Below are 16,944 nucleotides of genomic sequence, written 5' to 3'. Positions count from 1 at the left end.
AAATTCGGCACGAATATGGCACATTCGGATTCGTGATTGGAAACACAATCAAAATTTTATAAAATCGGAAAAAATCTGTAACATTCGGTAAACATGTGGAAAATATTTGCATTGCCAGAAAAGTATTTTTAGCACTGTGGCAACAATAATGTTGGTGTATCGTGAGCGTTTGGCACGTGTATGATGAGGGGAGGGGTTTGCAGAGCTCAGAGGCGCGGCGTTCTTGTAAACAGTCATTTTTTTCCGAACTTTATGTGTGCACATTGCGGCTAGCCAATCAGGGCGCAGGAAACACCTACAATGTCCTGACACAACGGCTTGTGTCATTGGCTGCTGAAATCACATGTCCCTCTCCATGTAAAGAGCGGACATTTTGTTTTAGCGCCATTTTGACACTGTCGCAACGCAGAGAGGCCGCTCTTGATGCTGGCACTGTTAACAGCAAGATTTTAGCTAATTAGCTAGGCGGTTGTATATCAGTCAGATAGTGTAGCTAGATTGTGTCCAGTGTGGCTGTAAAATCTACCGTCCAGCATTTTTTTTTTCTCTTTTGGACTTTACTCAGGTCCACAAAGAAAGCCAGCCGGGGGCACATATCCTACAAGCGTGTTGTACACTGCTTCTGTTATGCTCCATAGCATTCTAAATACCGTATTTTTCGCTTTGTAAGACACACTTTTTTTCCCCCAAATTTGGGGGGAAAATAGGGGTGCGTCTTACAGTGCAAATGTACCTTTTATTGTGCCACCGCGCTGGGTCCCCCGGGTGCTGCCGCTGCGTTGGGTCCCTCAGGTGCTGCTGCCGCGCTGTGTCCCCGGTGCCTGCCACCGCCACGCTGTCTCGTGCTGCGTCGGGGGCTCTGCGTTCCATCCATGCCTGTGTGGTGGATTGCTTCCTGGAAAATGGCCGCGGCACAAGCGCAGATGGAGCTCTCGGCATTGAAATCTCAGGAGATGAGATTTCAGCGCTGAAATCTTATCTCCCGAGATTACAGTGCCGAGATCTCCATCTGCACTTGTGCGGCGGTCATTTTCCAGGAAGCAATCCACCACACAGGCATGGATGGAACGGCAGAGCCCCCCACGCAGCACGGGACAGAGCGCGGCGGCGGCAGGCACCGGGGGACACAGCGCAATGGCGGCAGCACCTGAGGGACGCAGCGTGGTGGCAGCACCCGGGGGACCCAGCGCGGTGGTGGCAGCACCCCGGGGACAGAGTGGGCGACAGCACCCCGGGGACAGAGTGGGCGACAGCACCCCGGGGACAGAGTGGGCGACAGCACCCCGGAGACAGAGTGGGCGACAGTACCAGGGGACAGAGTGGTAAGCAATAAGACGCCTGGATTATAAGAAGCACCACCATTTTATTAAAAAAATGTTTTTTCCTATTTTTCTCCTCAAAATTTGGGGTGCGTCTTATAATCCGGAGCGTCTTATAAAGCGAAAAATACGGTAATATTTTTTCACTAGCTAAATGTGTGCAGTATCCCATGTGGCCATGTTGTGGTGGTAATATGAAACTATCTGCAGAACTAAGGCACGCTAAAAAAAATATATAATTTTTTCTGTTGCTGAATGTGAAACAGCCTGCTGTATGCCACGTTGCCATGTTGTGGCAGTGATATGAAACTGTATGCAGACCTAAGGCACATAAAAAACAATTATATTTCTTTTCTGTTGCTGAATGTGGTACAGCCCACCGTATCCCTCATTGTCACTTTGTGGCGGTGATATGAAGCTGTCTGCAGACCTCAAGCTCATTAAAATATTTATTTTTTTCTGTTGATCAACATGATACCGCCCGCTATATCCAACCTTTTCATTTAGTGCCATTGAAATTGTTCTGTGTGCAGAGCTGTTGCACATTAAAATTAATTTTATTTTTTTTTTTACAAGCGTGATACAGCAGCCGAGATCTGAGTTTGATATTGTTTTGAGCCTATCTTCTAGATTATGTGCATCTTTGGCATCCAATTTCGCATCTTTTATACCGAGCTTGAGACGCGCATCTGCTACACCTATCTTCTGACGGGCATCAAACGCTCTCTGGTAATTGGTGTTGGGTAAATGAGTAAGGGTATGTGCACACGTTGCGGATTTGGCCCTGCAGTATTCCATGCGGTGTACACTACCATGTAAACCTATGGAAAAACAAATCCGCTGTGCACACTCTGCGTAAAAAAAGCGCAGATTTGCTGCGGTTTATTTTCCGCAACATGTCAATTCTTTGTGTGGAATCCACAGCGTTTTTACACCTCTTCCATTGTAGGAATCCGCAGGCGAAATACGCACAAAATCTGGAGAAAATCTGCACTAAATCCGCAGGTAAAGCGCAGGTCATTTTACCTGTGGATTCAGCCAAATCTGCACCGAAAAATCCGCAGCCATAGTTGTAGGCTGGATCCTGGATCTTGTGCCTCCCATAGCCGCCCTGTTATTGATCCCGTTCCTGCTGTCGCCATGGCCCTTTTCCTGGTCAGTTCATGTATCAGTTCACGTGATTCAGAAGGGGAGATCTCAGTTTAAAATTGTTTTGTGCCTTTTGTCCATGTTATACAGGCCTCATTGACAGGCCCAAAAAATTAGATCCTGTTACTAACGTAATACAGTAGGGGACATCTCGCATACAAATAGTTTGGGGCATGTAGTCAATGTTATACAGCTCTCATCCACACCAAAAAGAAATCTGTCACTAATGTCATACAGTCGGGGACATCTCACTTTGACATTTTTGGAGCAGATCGTCTTTGTCATACAGGCCTCGTTCACACTGAAACAGTTCTTTCTTCTGTGAGTAAAGTGATTCATCACACCATAATTGGCGTCCGGTTATGTTTGGCGAACATTGCAAATTCGGCGATCGTAATCCAAACCAAACATTGAAATATTCGCTCATCTCTAATCCAGACCACCAGTATTGAGGGCTCATATACAGATAGTAGTATACATCATTTGTGACTAGATGTATACGCTGCTGGTCTGATATACTGTATATCACAGTGGTCGCCCTTACATTCAGTACTGACTAGTAAGACGGTTTCCTCAAAGTGGCCAATTATGAGGCATTCTCTTAGTAAAGTATAAATTGCATTATCTAATTCTAGTAATGTCATCATCTCATTGCATCCAGCACAGATATTTCCCGTCGCTCAGGGAGCCCCGTCATGGATATCTCATTTATGTGGTGATTGAAAACCGCATTGTGTCAGCAAGAATGGATGCGGCTCATGTGACGCTCCGTGTGCCTCCCCCCAGGCTTCGGCCCTCACAGTACAATGCCCGTCTTGTAGGCCGATATAATTAACGACATGTTTATTATTGTAGCCACCACTAATGTTGGGTGGAATTCACAATTTGACTCTTGTTCTGGAGAATAATCTGGTGACTGAGGCTACTGTCAAAATAACCCATGCTGACGAGTGACAATCAGAAAATGTTATTACGGGGGATCCCTGACCTTTATTCCCTGCCATTAATGTAATTTTTTTTTGGGGGGGTGGAAGGGCTGAGGGATTCTGTGTAGTGGCTAAACCCCCTGCCATGTAATACCACCTTTCCCCTGTAGTGGCCGCTGTAGCAGAGATGTATATCTGTCCACAGCTTGACCTGAACTGATCATTTGGGATTGGTGATTTGGTCGTGATTTGGACGTTGCTGAGCCGCAGTCATTTGCAAAAATGGGTTAGCTACAAATCTGATCCATGCGCTGCCCTTTTTTTTTTTTTCGATGTAAGTGTGATTTCGCCGGGGGAGCTTAAGAGGCTCAGTCTGTGGTGGATTTCAACGTCTTAAATGTTTTTATAAATATAAAATATTTTTAATTAAAAATATTTTTACAAAGGGAAACACATAAAATTCATCATACACATGTTGAAATAAAAAATATATAATTTTGAACAAAATATTTTTTTATATTTTTATGCAGTTTATGAGGTTCTTCTTCACATTTTATCCATGAATAAAGTTAGTTTTTAAGAATAGTAAATGATTAATTGATATTTCATGCTTGTGTCGTCTACTCCATTCATCACAATGTAATAGCTCAATAGATGGAGACAACACATGGGGAACTTTTTTGGTCCTCGTCTCATTTATACGGGTTCTTCTCAAATAAACAGTATTTTCTTTTTTTTCTTCTTTTTCTCAAAATAAAGCTGTAAATTGGAGAGAAATATTGTTAACTATATTTCATGTGAGGCTACATGTGGATTATTTTATACTGACTCTTGTTAACATGTCATGTGCCGTACCATGTGGTGGCCCACTGAATTTTGTCATGTGGCTCTATTGGCGCCGATATTAAAAAAATCTGACCTATTTAAACAGCATCTCTCCCTGGTTTCCTGTATACATGTGGCAATTTCCTGATGAAGAAGTAACTTATACTTTGAAACGCGTAGAATAAGCCACCGTCTTTTAATTCATCATATCTGGATTAATGTTTTATTCAGCAGTGCGGATAATATGCAAATTTCATTTTACTCTGGCTCTCACTTTCAAATGTGGTCGGCATTAGGAAAAGCATATCGGATTCGAAGAAGGAAACAAAATGGCACACAGCCCATAAATGGCTCGTGAACTGAAAGAGGTATACACCAGGGCCTCTTCATTATTCTGTAACCCCGTAGTGCACCATGACTTGGGGGTACTGTATGTCCTTGGTGCACGGGGTGGAGTAGGCTCAGAAGGTGAGCCGAGTTCATACATGTCATGTTACATATTAATGCCCAAGACCAGATTCGATATTTGATGGGTGATGACGTCAGCTCTGAAAAACTTTCAAGAACAATTTAAATAGCTCAACAGAACTGTAGACTTCACCGAGTCATCGCCATGCTTCACTGTAGGCTACACCGAGCCCCCGCATGCCCTCACTGTAGGCATCTTTAAGCCCCCCACCATGATTCACTGTACGCTTCACTGAGACCCTGTCATGCTCTCGCTGTAGGCATTACCAAGTCCCCCGCCATGATTCACTGTAGGCATCACCAATCTCCGCCAGGATTCACTGTAAGCATCAGCAAGTCCCCACCATGGCTTCACTATAGGCATCATATAGGCTGCGCCATGCCTCACACTAGGCATCACTAGTCCCCGCCATGATTGGCAGTAGGCATCATTAAGCCACCGCCATGCTTCACTGTAGACTAAGTGTTCTTATCAGGTCATGTGTAATTCTTCCTCCTCCAAATATACGGGTGAGCCATTGGTCCAAAAAGATCCATATTTGTCTCATCGCTCCACAGAACAATACCAAAACTTCTGTGGCTTTATTTATATGGTATAACTTTGAACTTGTGAACTCTACGTACAACTGTATCTGTAGTAATGTTAAAGGAACATTATGACAGCAATCGTTCCTCATGTTTGGCCCCGTTAAAATAAAAACACCTATTCTCAGCAGCGCTGTTCAGGTGGTGTTGGCACTCGCTCTCCTGGGACTCGCGTGAGGTTGTACCATCAAGCGAGCCATGTGCCCAATCACCGCCGGCTTCACTCTTCCCCACCTTCGGATGAGTAAGCAATCAAGAGGAAGTCTGAGCTGCGGCTGGCCTCTCACCTCCTTCTGATTACTTATACATCCAATGGCGGGGAGAATGAAGCAGGCGGCGATTGGGCGCAGGGCTCGAGGAATGGAAGAAACTCATGTGAGTATCGAGAGAGCGAGTACCATAACAGAGGAGAGAAGTTTTATTTTAAAAAGGGCAAACGCTCAGCTTGAGCGGTTGTCCTAGTATTGGGTATGCCCTTCAAATGCGTTTCCATCTTTTTGTAACCTTTTCCTAGTTTGTGCTAAACTTAGACCACTCTCTTGACCTCGTCATTTTTCTACCATGAAATCAAACATCACAGTCTACAAACGCCCTAGCTAGTCAAGGTATTTGATGTGTTTTATCTAGCGCACTCCTGATGCAACTAATAAATGCCCTGATGTGTGGGTCAGCCCTGCCAGAAATACGTGATCTGTAGTTCTGTGATCTTATGACGGATTCTACTCAGGGAGTTGCTTAGTCCTGAGATTGCAGTAGTCTGTAAAAGTGGCATTTAGTGTAGAATTTGGGAGAAAACAATTCTTTGTGTGGAGCTATTTAAGTTGTTCCAGTTGTATTACCTTTCTACAAGCAGTAGAAAGTTTGGAAATTTCGAAAGTTTGTGAATCTTCTGAAATTTCCCTTCAAATACTTTGAGCAATGCTCCTTAACCCCTTCACGCCGCAGCCCTTTTGTTTTTGCGTTTCTGTTTTTCGCTCCCCTTCTTCCCAGAGCCATAACATGGTAAAAAAAAAATCCTAAAAACAGTTGTGCAATTGCACTTTTTATTTTGGAATTTGTAGAGATCCACCAAGTGAATGGACGGGGATTTACTCGCTTGGCCGGTCTTTGAGGCATACGCGGGGACACTCCAGGTTAAACAGTTCATTTGGTTTATTAAACATTAGCATAAACCGCTCTTCATGAACATAATAGCGTGTAGCTTCCAGTACATCGTGCATCATGCAGCGTTACCACATAAAGCATACAAAGTCTCTTGCTGACCACAGTCAGCGTAACTCACAGTTTACCCCTCACGGGCTATCAGGGAAGCGGCCGCACTGGGATCACTGTTCCAGACAGTGCCTTGCTCACTAGGTCGTCTACAGTTGCAGACCCACAGCCGAGCAGTAGCGCTTCCCTACGTAGAGCCGTCACAGACTCTACCAGGTCCGGGCCTTTCCACGTGCTCTTACAGGAAGTTTAGTCCCAGACACTTCCAACACACACAGGCCTTCCGGGACCTTGCACTCTGACCACTCAGGATCAAAACACACAACTCATGTGACCCGACCTCAGTCACACTACACTGTGTTCCAAATTATTATGCAAAAAATATTTCCTTATATTTTCTCTAAATTACCTATATGAATTGCAGTCATTGTTATTTTCCAGTCATCTAATATTCTAGTATAATTGCAATGTTTTTGAACAAACTGCCTATGAAAAGTGAAAACAGTATATTTTTAAAAATAAGAAACACTCATAATGCATGTTCCAAATTATTATGCACAGCAGAGTTTTCAACCTGTTTATTTTTATTTTGAAAAAAAAAATGGTCAATTGTGAAATTATAAGCATTATCAGCTTATTACAAATTGAAATCAAACAGTTTTCAAGTCAAAACTTTATTCTAGGTGATGTCACATTTGCACATAGGACCCCTTGTTCGAAAGAAGCTTCTGAACTCTCTCGTCCATTGAATTTGTCAGTTTTTGGATGGTTTGTGCTTCGATTGTTTTGCATGTGGACAGAATACCCTCCCAGAGCTGTGGCTTAGATGTGAACTGCCTCCCGCCATCATAGACACTCCTTTTGATGATGCTCCAGAGGTTCTCAATGGGGTTGAGGTCAGGGGAAGATGGTGGCCACACCATAAGTTTGTCCTCTTTTATGCCCATAGCAGCCAGAGATGCAGATGTGTTATTTGCAGCATGAGACGGTGCATTATCATGCATGAAAATGATCTTGCTGCGGAAAGAACAGTTCTTCCTCTTGAACCATGGCAGGAAGTGCTGTTGTAGAAACTCCACATAGATTATGGAGTTCATCTTTACCCCTTCAGAGATCCTAAAGGGGCCGACAATCTCTCTCCCATGATTCCAGCTCAAAACATTACTCCACCTCCTCCTTGTTGGCGCCTTAGCCGTGTTTTCATGGGGTGTCCATCAACCAGCCATCCTCCACTCCATCCATCTGGACCATCGAGCGTTGCAGGGCACTCATCGGTGAACAAAACAGTTTGGAAGTCAGTCTTCATGTCTCGTTTGGCCCACTGGAGCCGTTTCTGCTTGTGTGCAGTGGATAGAGGTGGTCGACAGGATGGCTTACGCACAACTGCAAACCTCTGAAGGACCCTGCATCTTGTTGTTCGGGGGACGTTGGAGGCACCAGCAGCTTCAAAAACTTGGCTGCTGCTATGACAAGGCATTTTTGCAGCTGCTCTTTTAACCTGACGCAATTGCCTGTTGGAAAGAGTCCTCAATTTTTCCTTATCAGCACGCACACGTGTGTGCTGGGAATCAGCTACATACTTCTTGATTGTGCGATGATCACGATGAAGTGTCTTGGCAATGTTGATTGTAGTCATGCCTTGACCTAAATACTCCACAATTTGTTGCTTCTCAGCAGCCGACACATCCTTTTTCTTTCCCATTTTGGCAAAAAATGTAGGCTGCTTAATAATGTGGAACAGCCTTCTTAAGTAGTCTTGCCTTTATTTGGATACACCGGCCAAACTAATATGCACAGGTATCTGCAATTGCTTTCAGTGATATAAAGAGCCCTGACACACATCACCATCAATGAGTTTAAATGACAAACAAAAAAATTCTAACCTTATCACTCCTAAACTCTTTTTGCATAATAATTTGGAACACAGTGTATATGGTACGTGACCACACCCACAAGTGAGGTATGGGTCACATGGTCATTACCTCACTACAGGTCCTATTCCACACAGCCAGACACATACAGGCTTTATCCTGGGCGTTCAGACACACGCTCACATGCATATTCTGAGTAGCATATACAGCGCCCCCTAGCTTTAACAGAGGTTACTGCACCACAAATTTCACCGCACTTGGAATTTTTTCCCCATTTTTTAGTACACGATATGGTAAAACCAATGGTGTTGTTCAAAAGTACAACTTGTCCCGCAAAAAACAAGTGCTCACATGGCCATATTGACGCAAAAATAAAAAAGTTATGGGTCTGGGAAGAAGGGGAGCGAAAATCAGAAATACAAAAACGAAAAAAAAAATAAAGTTTGTTAAAAAAAACAATAAAAAAACTAAAAATGGCGCCATTTTCCGAGACCCGTAGTATCTCAATTTTTCATGGTCTGGGTGAGGGCTTATTTTTTGCGTGCCGAGCTGATGCTTTTAATGTTACCATTTTGGTGTCGATCGCCCATTATTGCATTTTAATGCAATGCTGCAGCGACCAAATACACATAATTCTGGCGTTTTGATGACTTTTTTTTTTACTACGCCATTTACCGATCTTATTAATTTTTTATAGCTTGATAAGCTAGGAGATTCTGAACCCAACGATACCAAATATGTGTATTTTTTATATTTTTTATTGTTTTATTTTGAATGTTGGATGATTTGAACTTTTTATTTTTTTTATTTTATTATTTAAATTTTGTATTTTTTTTTTACTTGTTGGTGCTTCAATTGTCTCCATGGGAGACTAGAAGCTGCAGTTGTCTGATCGCCTCTTCTACACACAGACGATGATCAGATTGCCTGTGTGTAGCAGAAATGCTCACTTGCTATGAGCAGCGAGCACGGGGCGGCGCTCATAGCAATCCGGCAATGATAACCACAGGTGTCTCTTGCAGACCCCGGGCTGTCATGCCAAACCATTGGCGACCTGCGATCATGTCACATGGGCACCAATGGGCTGAATTAGTGACGCGCTTCTGGCATGATCACATTAAATGCCTCCTTTTGCAGCAATTACAGCAATGTCACTTTGGATAAATCTCTATGAGCTTTTCACATCTTGCCACTGGGAATTTTGCCCATTGCTCAAAGCAAAACTACTCCAGCTTCTTCAAGTTAGATGGTTTCTTCTGGTGAACAGAAATCTTCAAGTCTGACCACAGATTATCAATTGGATTAAGGTCTGGGCTTTGACTAGGCCACTCCAAAACATTTGTGCCTTTCCCCTTAATCCACCCGAGTGTTGCCTTGGCAGTATGCTTTGGGTCATTGTCTTGTTGGAAGGTGAATCTCTGTCCCAGTCTCAGATCACTAACAGACTAAAACAGGTTTTGCTCAAAAATATCCCTGTGTTTCGCACCATCTATCTTCCCCTCGACTCTGACCATTTTCTGTGTCCCTGCTGCTGACAGTCATCCCCACAGCATGATGCTGCCACCATGTTTCACTGTAGGGATGGTGTTCTTGGGGTGATGAGCTGTGTTGGTTTGGTGCCAGACATAGTATTTACCTAACTGGCCAAAAAGTTCAATTTTGGTCTCATCTGACCACAGCACCTTCTTCCATACATTTGGGGAGTTTCCCACATGTCCATTGGCAAACTCAAAACGAGCCTTACAATTTTTGTGTGTAAGTAAAGGCTTTTTTTTTTTGCCCACTCCTCCATAAAGGCCACCTCTATTGAATGTACGGCTTATTGTTGTCGTATGGACCGATACTCCAGTGTTTGTGTGGGAACTCTGCACTTCTTTTCGGGTTATCTTTTGTCTCTGTACTCTCTTATTATTGCCCTCCTTTCCTTGGCTGAGAGTGCCCTCTCTTGGTTGGTTTGTTGTGGTACTTTGTTTTCCATTTGTTGATAATGGATTTGATGGTGCTTCTGGGGATCATCAGAGATTGGGATATTTTTTTTATAACCCAACCCGGACTTTTTCTTCTCAACAACTTTGTCCCTGACTTTGTTGGAGATCTCCTTGGTCTTCATGGTGTTTGGTTAGTGGTGCCTCTTGTTAATGGCGTTTCAGCCTCTGTGGCCTTTCAGAAAAGGTAAAGTGTATATACTGATAGACCATGTTTCACTTAGATTGCACATAGGGGACGTTCTGTCACTAAGCATGGGACTTATCAAGATAATTATTGGTACCAGAAGTTCTTAGGGACTTCATCACAAAAGCCGTGAATATATATTTTCACTCCCTTCTAGACCCTTCACAGTCCGGCTTCCGCCCCCTACATTCGACTGAAACTGCACTCATCAAAGTGACCAATGACCTTCTGACAGCAAAACGTAACGGTGACCACTCTCTGCTCATTCTTCTTGACCTATCTGCAGCTTTCGATACTGTTGACCACCATCTCCTACTCTCTAGGCTCCAGTCACTAGGCATTAAGGACACTGCACTCTCCTGGTTCTCTTCCTATCTCTCTGACCGCTCCTTCAGTGTTTTGTTCTCTGGCTCCACGTCATCTCCTCTTCCTCTTGCTGTCGGGGTACCTCAGGGCTCAGTCCTTGGCCCCCTTCTTTTCTCTCTCTACACGGCCCCAATTGGACAGACCATCAGCAGATTTGGCTTTCAGTACCATCTTTATGCTGATGACACACAACTATACACGTCTTCCCCCGACCTTACCCCCGCTGTACTACAGAACGCCAGTGACTGTCTGTCCGCAGTCTCCAATATCATGTCCGCTCTCTATCTGAAACTCAACCTCTCCAAAACTGAACTTCTTCTGCTCCCGCCGTCTACTAACCTCCCTAAATCTGACATTTCCTTCTCCGTGGGTGGTACCACAATAACACCCCGGCAGCAGGTGCGCTGTCTGGGTGTTATGTTTGACACCAATCTCTCCTTTACATCCCATATACAATCCCTTGCCCGCTCTTGCCGCTTACACCTAAAGAACATCTCTAGAATCCGCCCTTTTCTCACTATGGAAACAACAAAAACCCTCACTGTTGCATTGATCCACTCTCGCCTGGATTACTGCAACGCTCTATTAAGTGGCCTCCCCGTCACTCGACTATCCCCTCTCCAGTCCATACTCAATGCAGCAGCCAGGATCGTCCATCTGGGTAATCGGTACTCGGACGCGTCCGCTCTTCGCCAGTCCTTACATTGGCTGCCCATTCATTATAGGATCCAATTCAAAGTACTTGTTCTCACCCACAAAGCTCTCCACAGTGCGGCACCCCCTTACATCTCTTCTCTCATTTCTGTGTATCGGCCTAGCCGATCGCTGCGCTCTGCAAACGACTTTCGACTAACCTCTGCACTAATCCGTACCTCCCACTCCCGACTCCAAGACTTCTCCCGTGCTGCTCCTATCCTCTGGAATGCTCTACCCCAAGAAATCAGGACTATCCACAATTTGCATAGTTTTAGGCGCTCCCTCAAAACACACCTGTTCAGAGCGGCCTATCACATTCACTAATCAAAGTCATTCTCTGTGTAAGTGTGCGTGCGTAGCCCATTCACTATCTCCATCCATCCTTCACTCCTGCAAGATAGCTGGACCTTCATTGTAAATACACCATTGTAAATACACACCTGTACTCTGTATCTCCCTCACCTCATTGTAGATTGTACGCTCTCACGAGCAGGGTCGTCTTATTTCGTCTTATTTTGCTTTAATTATTGTATTGTTAGCGTTGTTACTTATGACTTGTGTTTTGAAACTGTTAAACTGTAAAGCGCTGCGGAATATGTTGGCGCTATATAAATAAAGATTATTATTATTATTATTATTATTATTATTATTATTATTATTATATATGCACATGCCAATTTTTAGCTACCATATATACTCGTGTATAAGCCTTGTAGATTGTGAGCCCTCTCGGACATTGTCCTCTCTACGCCTGTACCAGGTGTGACTTTTATTGTTTTAGATTATTGTACTCGTTTTTAATGTGTGTATCCCTCCTCACATGTAAAGAGCCATGGACTAAATGGCGCTATAATAATAAATAATAATAAGCTGAATTTTTCAGCACATTTTTTTGTGCTGGAAACGCCCCTTTGGCTTATACACGAGTCAGTTGTCCCAGAAAGATGACGAGGGAGACGGAGCAGCGGGTCACAGAGGAAGGAGCCGGCGGCTGTGGCTAAAGCCTGTGCTGCTGCTAAAGAGAAATCAATTTTCATTTCTCTGTAATAGCGCGCAGTGACAGCCACAGCTGCCACCTTACAGCACACATCCTACTTACCTTCCCTGCGTGCCATCGCTGCATCTTGTTCATTCTGGTGCCAGCTGCTCTTCCGGCCGAGCGATCACATGACCCCACTCATTAAAGTAATGAATATTCACGCCTCTCCACTCCCATAGGCGTAGAGTGAATATTCATTACCTTAATGAACAGGTCCACGTGATCGCCTGGCCGGAAGAGCTGCTGGCGCCGGAATAAGATGCAGCGAGGGCGCGCAGGCAAGGTAAGTAGGATGTTTTTTTTTAATAGGAACCATGCGTATAAGGATAGGGGATAAGGAGCCATGCATACAAGGATAGGGGATAAGGAGCCATGCATACAAGGATAGGGGATAAGGAGCCATGCATACAAGGATAGGGGATAAGGAGCCATGCATACAAGGATAGGGGATAAGGAGCCATGCATACAAGGATAGGGGATAAGGAGCCATGCATACAAGGATAGGGGATAAGGAGCCATGCATACAAGGATAGGGGATAAGGAGCCATGCATACAAGGATAGGGGATAAGGAGCCATGCATACAAGGATAGGGGATAAGGAGCCATGCATACAAGGATAGGGGATAAGGAGCCATGCATACAAGGATAGCGATGGGGGAGCCATGCATACAAGGACAGGGATGGGGGAGCCATGCATACAAGGACAGGGACCGGGGAGCCATGCGTACAAGGACAGGGACCGGGGAGCCATGCGTACAAGGACAGGGATGGGGGAGCCATGCGTACAAGGACAGGGACTGGGGAGCCATGCATACAAGGATAGCGATGGGGGAGCCATACATACAAGGACAGGGACCGGGGAGCCATGCATACAAGGATAGCGATGGGGGAGCCATACATGCAAGGACAGGGACCGGGGAGCCATGCATACAAGGACAGGGACTGGGGAGCCATGCATACAAGGACAGGGACCGGGGAGCCATGCATACAAGGACAGGGATGGGGGAGCCATGCATACAAGGACAGGGACCGGGGAGCCATGCATACAAGGACAGGGACCGGGGAGCCATGCGTACAAGGACAGGGATGGGGGAGCCATGCGTACAAGGACAGGGACTGGGGAGCCATGCATACAAGGATAGCGATGGGGGAGCCATACATACAAGGACAGGGACCGGGGAGCCATGCATACAAGGATAGCGATGGGGGAGCCATACATACAAGGACAGGGACCGGGGAGCCATGCATACAAGGACAGGGACCGGGGAGCCATGCATACAAGGACAGGGACCGGGGAGCCATGCATACAAGGACAGGGACCGGGGAGCCATGCATACAAGGACAGGGACCGGGCAGCCATGCATACAAGGACAGGGACCGGGGAGCCATGCATACAAGGACAGGGATGGGGGAGCCATGCATACAAGGACAGGGACCGGGGAGCCATGCATACAAGGACAGGGACCGGGGAGCCATGCATACAAGGACAGGGACCGGGCAGCCATGCATACAAGGACAGGGACCGGGCAGCCATGCATACAGGGACCGGGGAGCCATGCATACAAGGACAGGGACCGGGGAGCCATGCATACAAGGACAGGGACCGGGGAGCCATGCATACAAGGACAGGGATGGGGGAGCCATGCATACAAGGACAGGGATCGGGGAGCCATGCATGATAGGGATGGGGGAGCCATGCATACAAGGATAGCGATGGGGGAGCCATACATACAAGGACAGGGACTGGGGAGCCATGCATACAAGGACAGGGACCGGGGAGCCATGCATACAAGGACAGGGACCGGGGAGCCATGCATACAAGGACAGGAAGCTCGGAGCCATGCATACCAGGACAGGGATGAGGGGCAATGCATACGTGGCTTATACTTGAGTCAATAAGCTTACCCAGTTTTTTGTGGCAAAATTATGTGCCTTGGCTTATACTCGAGTCTACTTATACTCGAGTATATACGGTATTTGATCCCATAAATTTAATTTCTACCTATATTTTTCTTACTTCACCAACTTAGACTATTTAGTGCTGATGCATTGCACACAAATCAGATTACAAAAATATTTTAACACAGGTTTTAATGTAACAAAATAAGTAAAAAGCCAAAAGGGGGTGGGTGAATATTTTCGCAAGCCGCTGTAAATAAAAAGGCTTGTATCTCAAGAACCGTATGGCAGATTTAAAATTAAAAAAAAAAAAGCCGTCTAAAAAAAAAAACAAGAATGCTTGGGAACAGCGAGAATAAGCTGGCTACTTTTCACATGAAGACAGGTCCTCTTTAAGGAGTAGGTAATAAACTGTGCTGCGCCACGTAGGGAAAAACAAATTGCCAGATTACTGGGATTCATTACTTGCCATAAATGTGTAATTTTTCCTTTGTGTAATTGTGGCTATTTCCCTGAATCTGTTGTTGCATTTTTTTCTTTGGTCTCCTCCACATTCTTGAGAAATGACTCCCTCTTCCATATATACACTACCGTTCCAAAGTTTGGGGTCACCCAGACAATTTTGTGGTTTCCATGAAAACTCATACTTTTATTAATCAAATGAGTTGCCAAATTAATTTAAAATCTAGTCCAGACATTGACAAGGTTCGAAAGAAAGATTTTTATTTGAAATAATTTTCTCCTTCAAACTTTGCTTTCGTCAAAGAATGCTCCCTTTGCAGCAATTACAGCATTGCAGACCTTTGGCGTTCTAGCAGTTAATTTGCTGAGTTATAATCTGGAGAAATTTCACCCCATGCTTCCAGAAGCCCCTCCCACAAGTTGGTTTGGCTTGATAATGGGCACTTTTTTTTTTGCGTACCATACGGTCAAGCTGCTCCCACAACAGCTCAATGGGGTTGAGATCTGGTGACTTCGCTGGCCACTTCATTACAGATAGAATACCAGCTTCCTGCTTCTTCCCTATATAGTTCTTGCATAATTTGGAGGTGTGCCTTGGGTCATTGTCCTGTTGTAGGATGAAACTAGCTTGGTCCGGGCAAAATTTTTGCTCATTAGTCGTCGGGGGCGCAGGCAATTTCAGAAAAAGCAAGCTGGTCAAATGTAAATGTATTTCATGAGATGATGAACACAGACAGGAATTTATATATGTAGATTGGTAATACAATAAATTGTTTTGATAAGTAGAGGCCAAAAAATGTTTTCCGGTTGAGGTGCCACCTGCAGGTCATTGTGTCTTTCTGCAGGTTTATGAAAATTAATGTTTAAACTGTATTTATTGATAAAATTGTGGATGTGTGGTTTGCTTGGCTGTTTTCTCGCTGAAGGGAGCAAGTTTACCTTTCAAATGATGTATTGTGTGTGGGTGGGGCGAAGTAATCAGCGAAAAAGCAGTGCATGTTTACAAATGTGTTGGTAGTGTGCTTTGGGGTACTGTGGTGCCACCTGCAGGTCATTTTTCCTTACTGCAGGTTTATGAAAATTAATGTTTAAACTGTATTTTGTGATCAAATCGTGGCTGTGTGGTTTGTTTGGCTATTTTCTTGCTGAAGGGGGCAAGTTTACCTTTCAAATGGTGGATCGTGTGTGTGTGGGTGCAGTATGAACGGGGATACAAAGGAATCACTGAAAAATATTGTTTAGAAATAATAGAATAGATTGGCTCCAATCAAGCGCTGTCCACAGGGTATGGCATGACGTTGCAAAAGTGAGTGATATCCTTCCTTATTCAAATTCCCTTTTACCTTGTACACATCTCCCACTTTACCAGCACCAAAGCAACACCAGACCATCACATTACCTCCACCATGCTTGACAGATTGCATCAGGCACTCTTCCAGCATCTTTTCAGTTGTTCTGCATCTCACAAATGTTCTTCTGTGTGATCCAAGCACCTCAAACTTGGATTTGTCCATAACACTTTTTTTCCAATCTTCCTATGTCAATTGTCTGTGTTCTTTTGCCCATATTAATCTTTTCCTTTTATTAGCCAGTCTTAGATATGGCTTTTTCTTTGCCACTCTGCCCTGAAGGCCAGCATCCCGGAGTCGCCTCTTCACTGTAGACGTTGACAATCGCGTTTTGCGTGTACTATTTAATGAAGCTGCCAGTTGAGGACCAGTGAGGCGTCGATTTCTCAAACTACAGACTCTAATGTACTTGTCTTGTTGCTCAGTTGTGCAGCGGGGCCTCCGACTTCTCTTTCTACTCTGGTTAGAGCCTGTTTGTGCTCTCCTCTGAAGGGAGTAGTACACACCTTTGCAGGAAATCTTCAGTTTCTTGGCAATTTCTCGCATGGAATAGCCTTCATTTCTAAGAACAAGAATAGACTGTCGAGTTTCACATGAAAGTTCTTT

At 44.7% G+C, this 16,944-nt stretch overlaps 1 protein-coding gene and 1 long non-coding RNA gene across 6 annotated transcripts in view; one reads left to right on the top strand and one right to left on the bottom strand.

The window, feature by feature from the left end:
* The window catches only part of EXOC6 (exocyst complex component 6), a 319,253-nt gene that overhangs the window by 16,864 nt on the left and 285,445 nt on the right, over positions 1–16,944 (top strand). The gene's annotated exons all lie outside the window — the stretch shown is intronic.
* LOC141059724 (uncharacterized) overlaps positions 3,728–16,944 on the bottom strand; it is a 53,953-nt gene continuing 40,736 nt past the window's right edge. The window contains exon 3 of the long non-coding RNA XR_012222587.1: positions 3,728–4,153. This is a non-coding gene — a long non-coding RNA (uncharacterized lncRNA). The remainder of the gene's footprint in view (positions 4,154–16,944) is intronic.

The sequence above is a fragment of the Dendrobates tinctorius genome, unplaced genomic scaffold, assembly GCF_039654945.1.
Source record: "Dendrobates tinctorius isolate UK_male_01 unplaced genomic scaffold, ASM3965494v1 ptg000230l, whole genome shotgun sequence".
Taxonomy (NCBI): Eukaryota; Metazoa; Chordata; class Amphibia; order Anura; family Dendrobatidae; genus Dendrobates; species Dendrobates tinctorius.
Note: the sequence above shows the minus strand (reverse complement) of the source record. Positions and strands in the feature narration are given on the sequence as shown.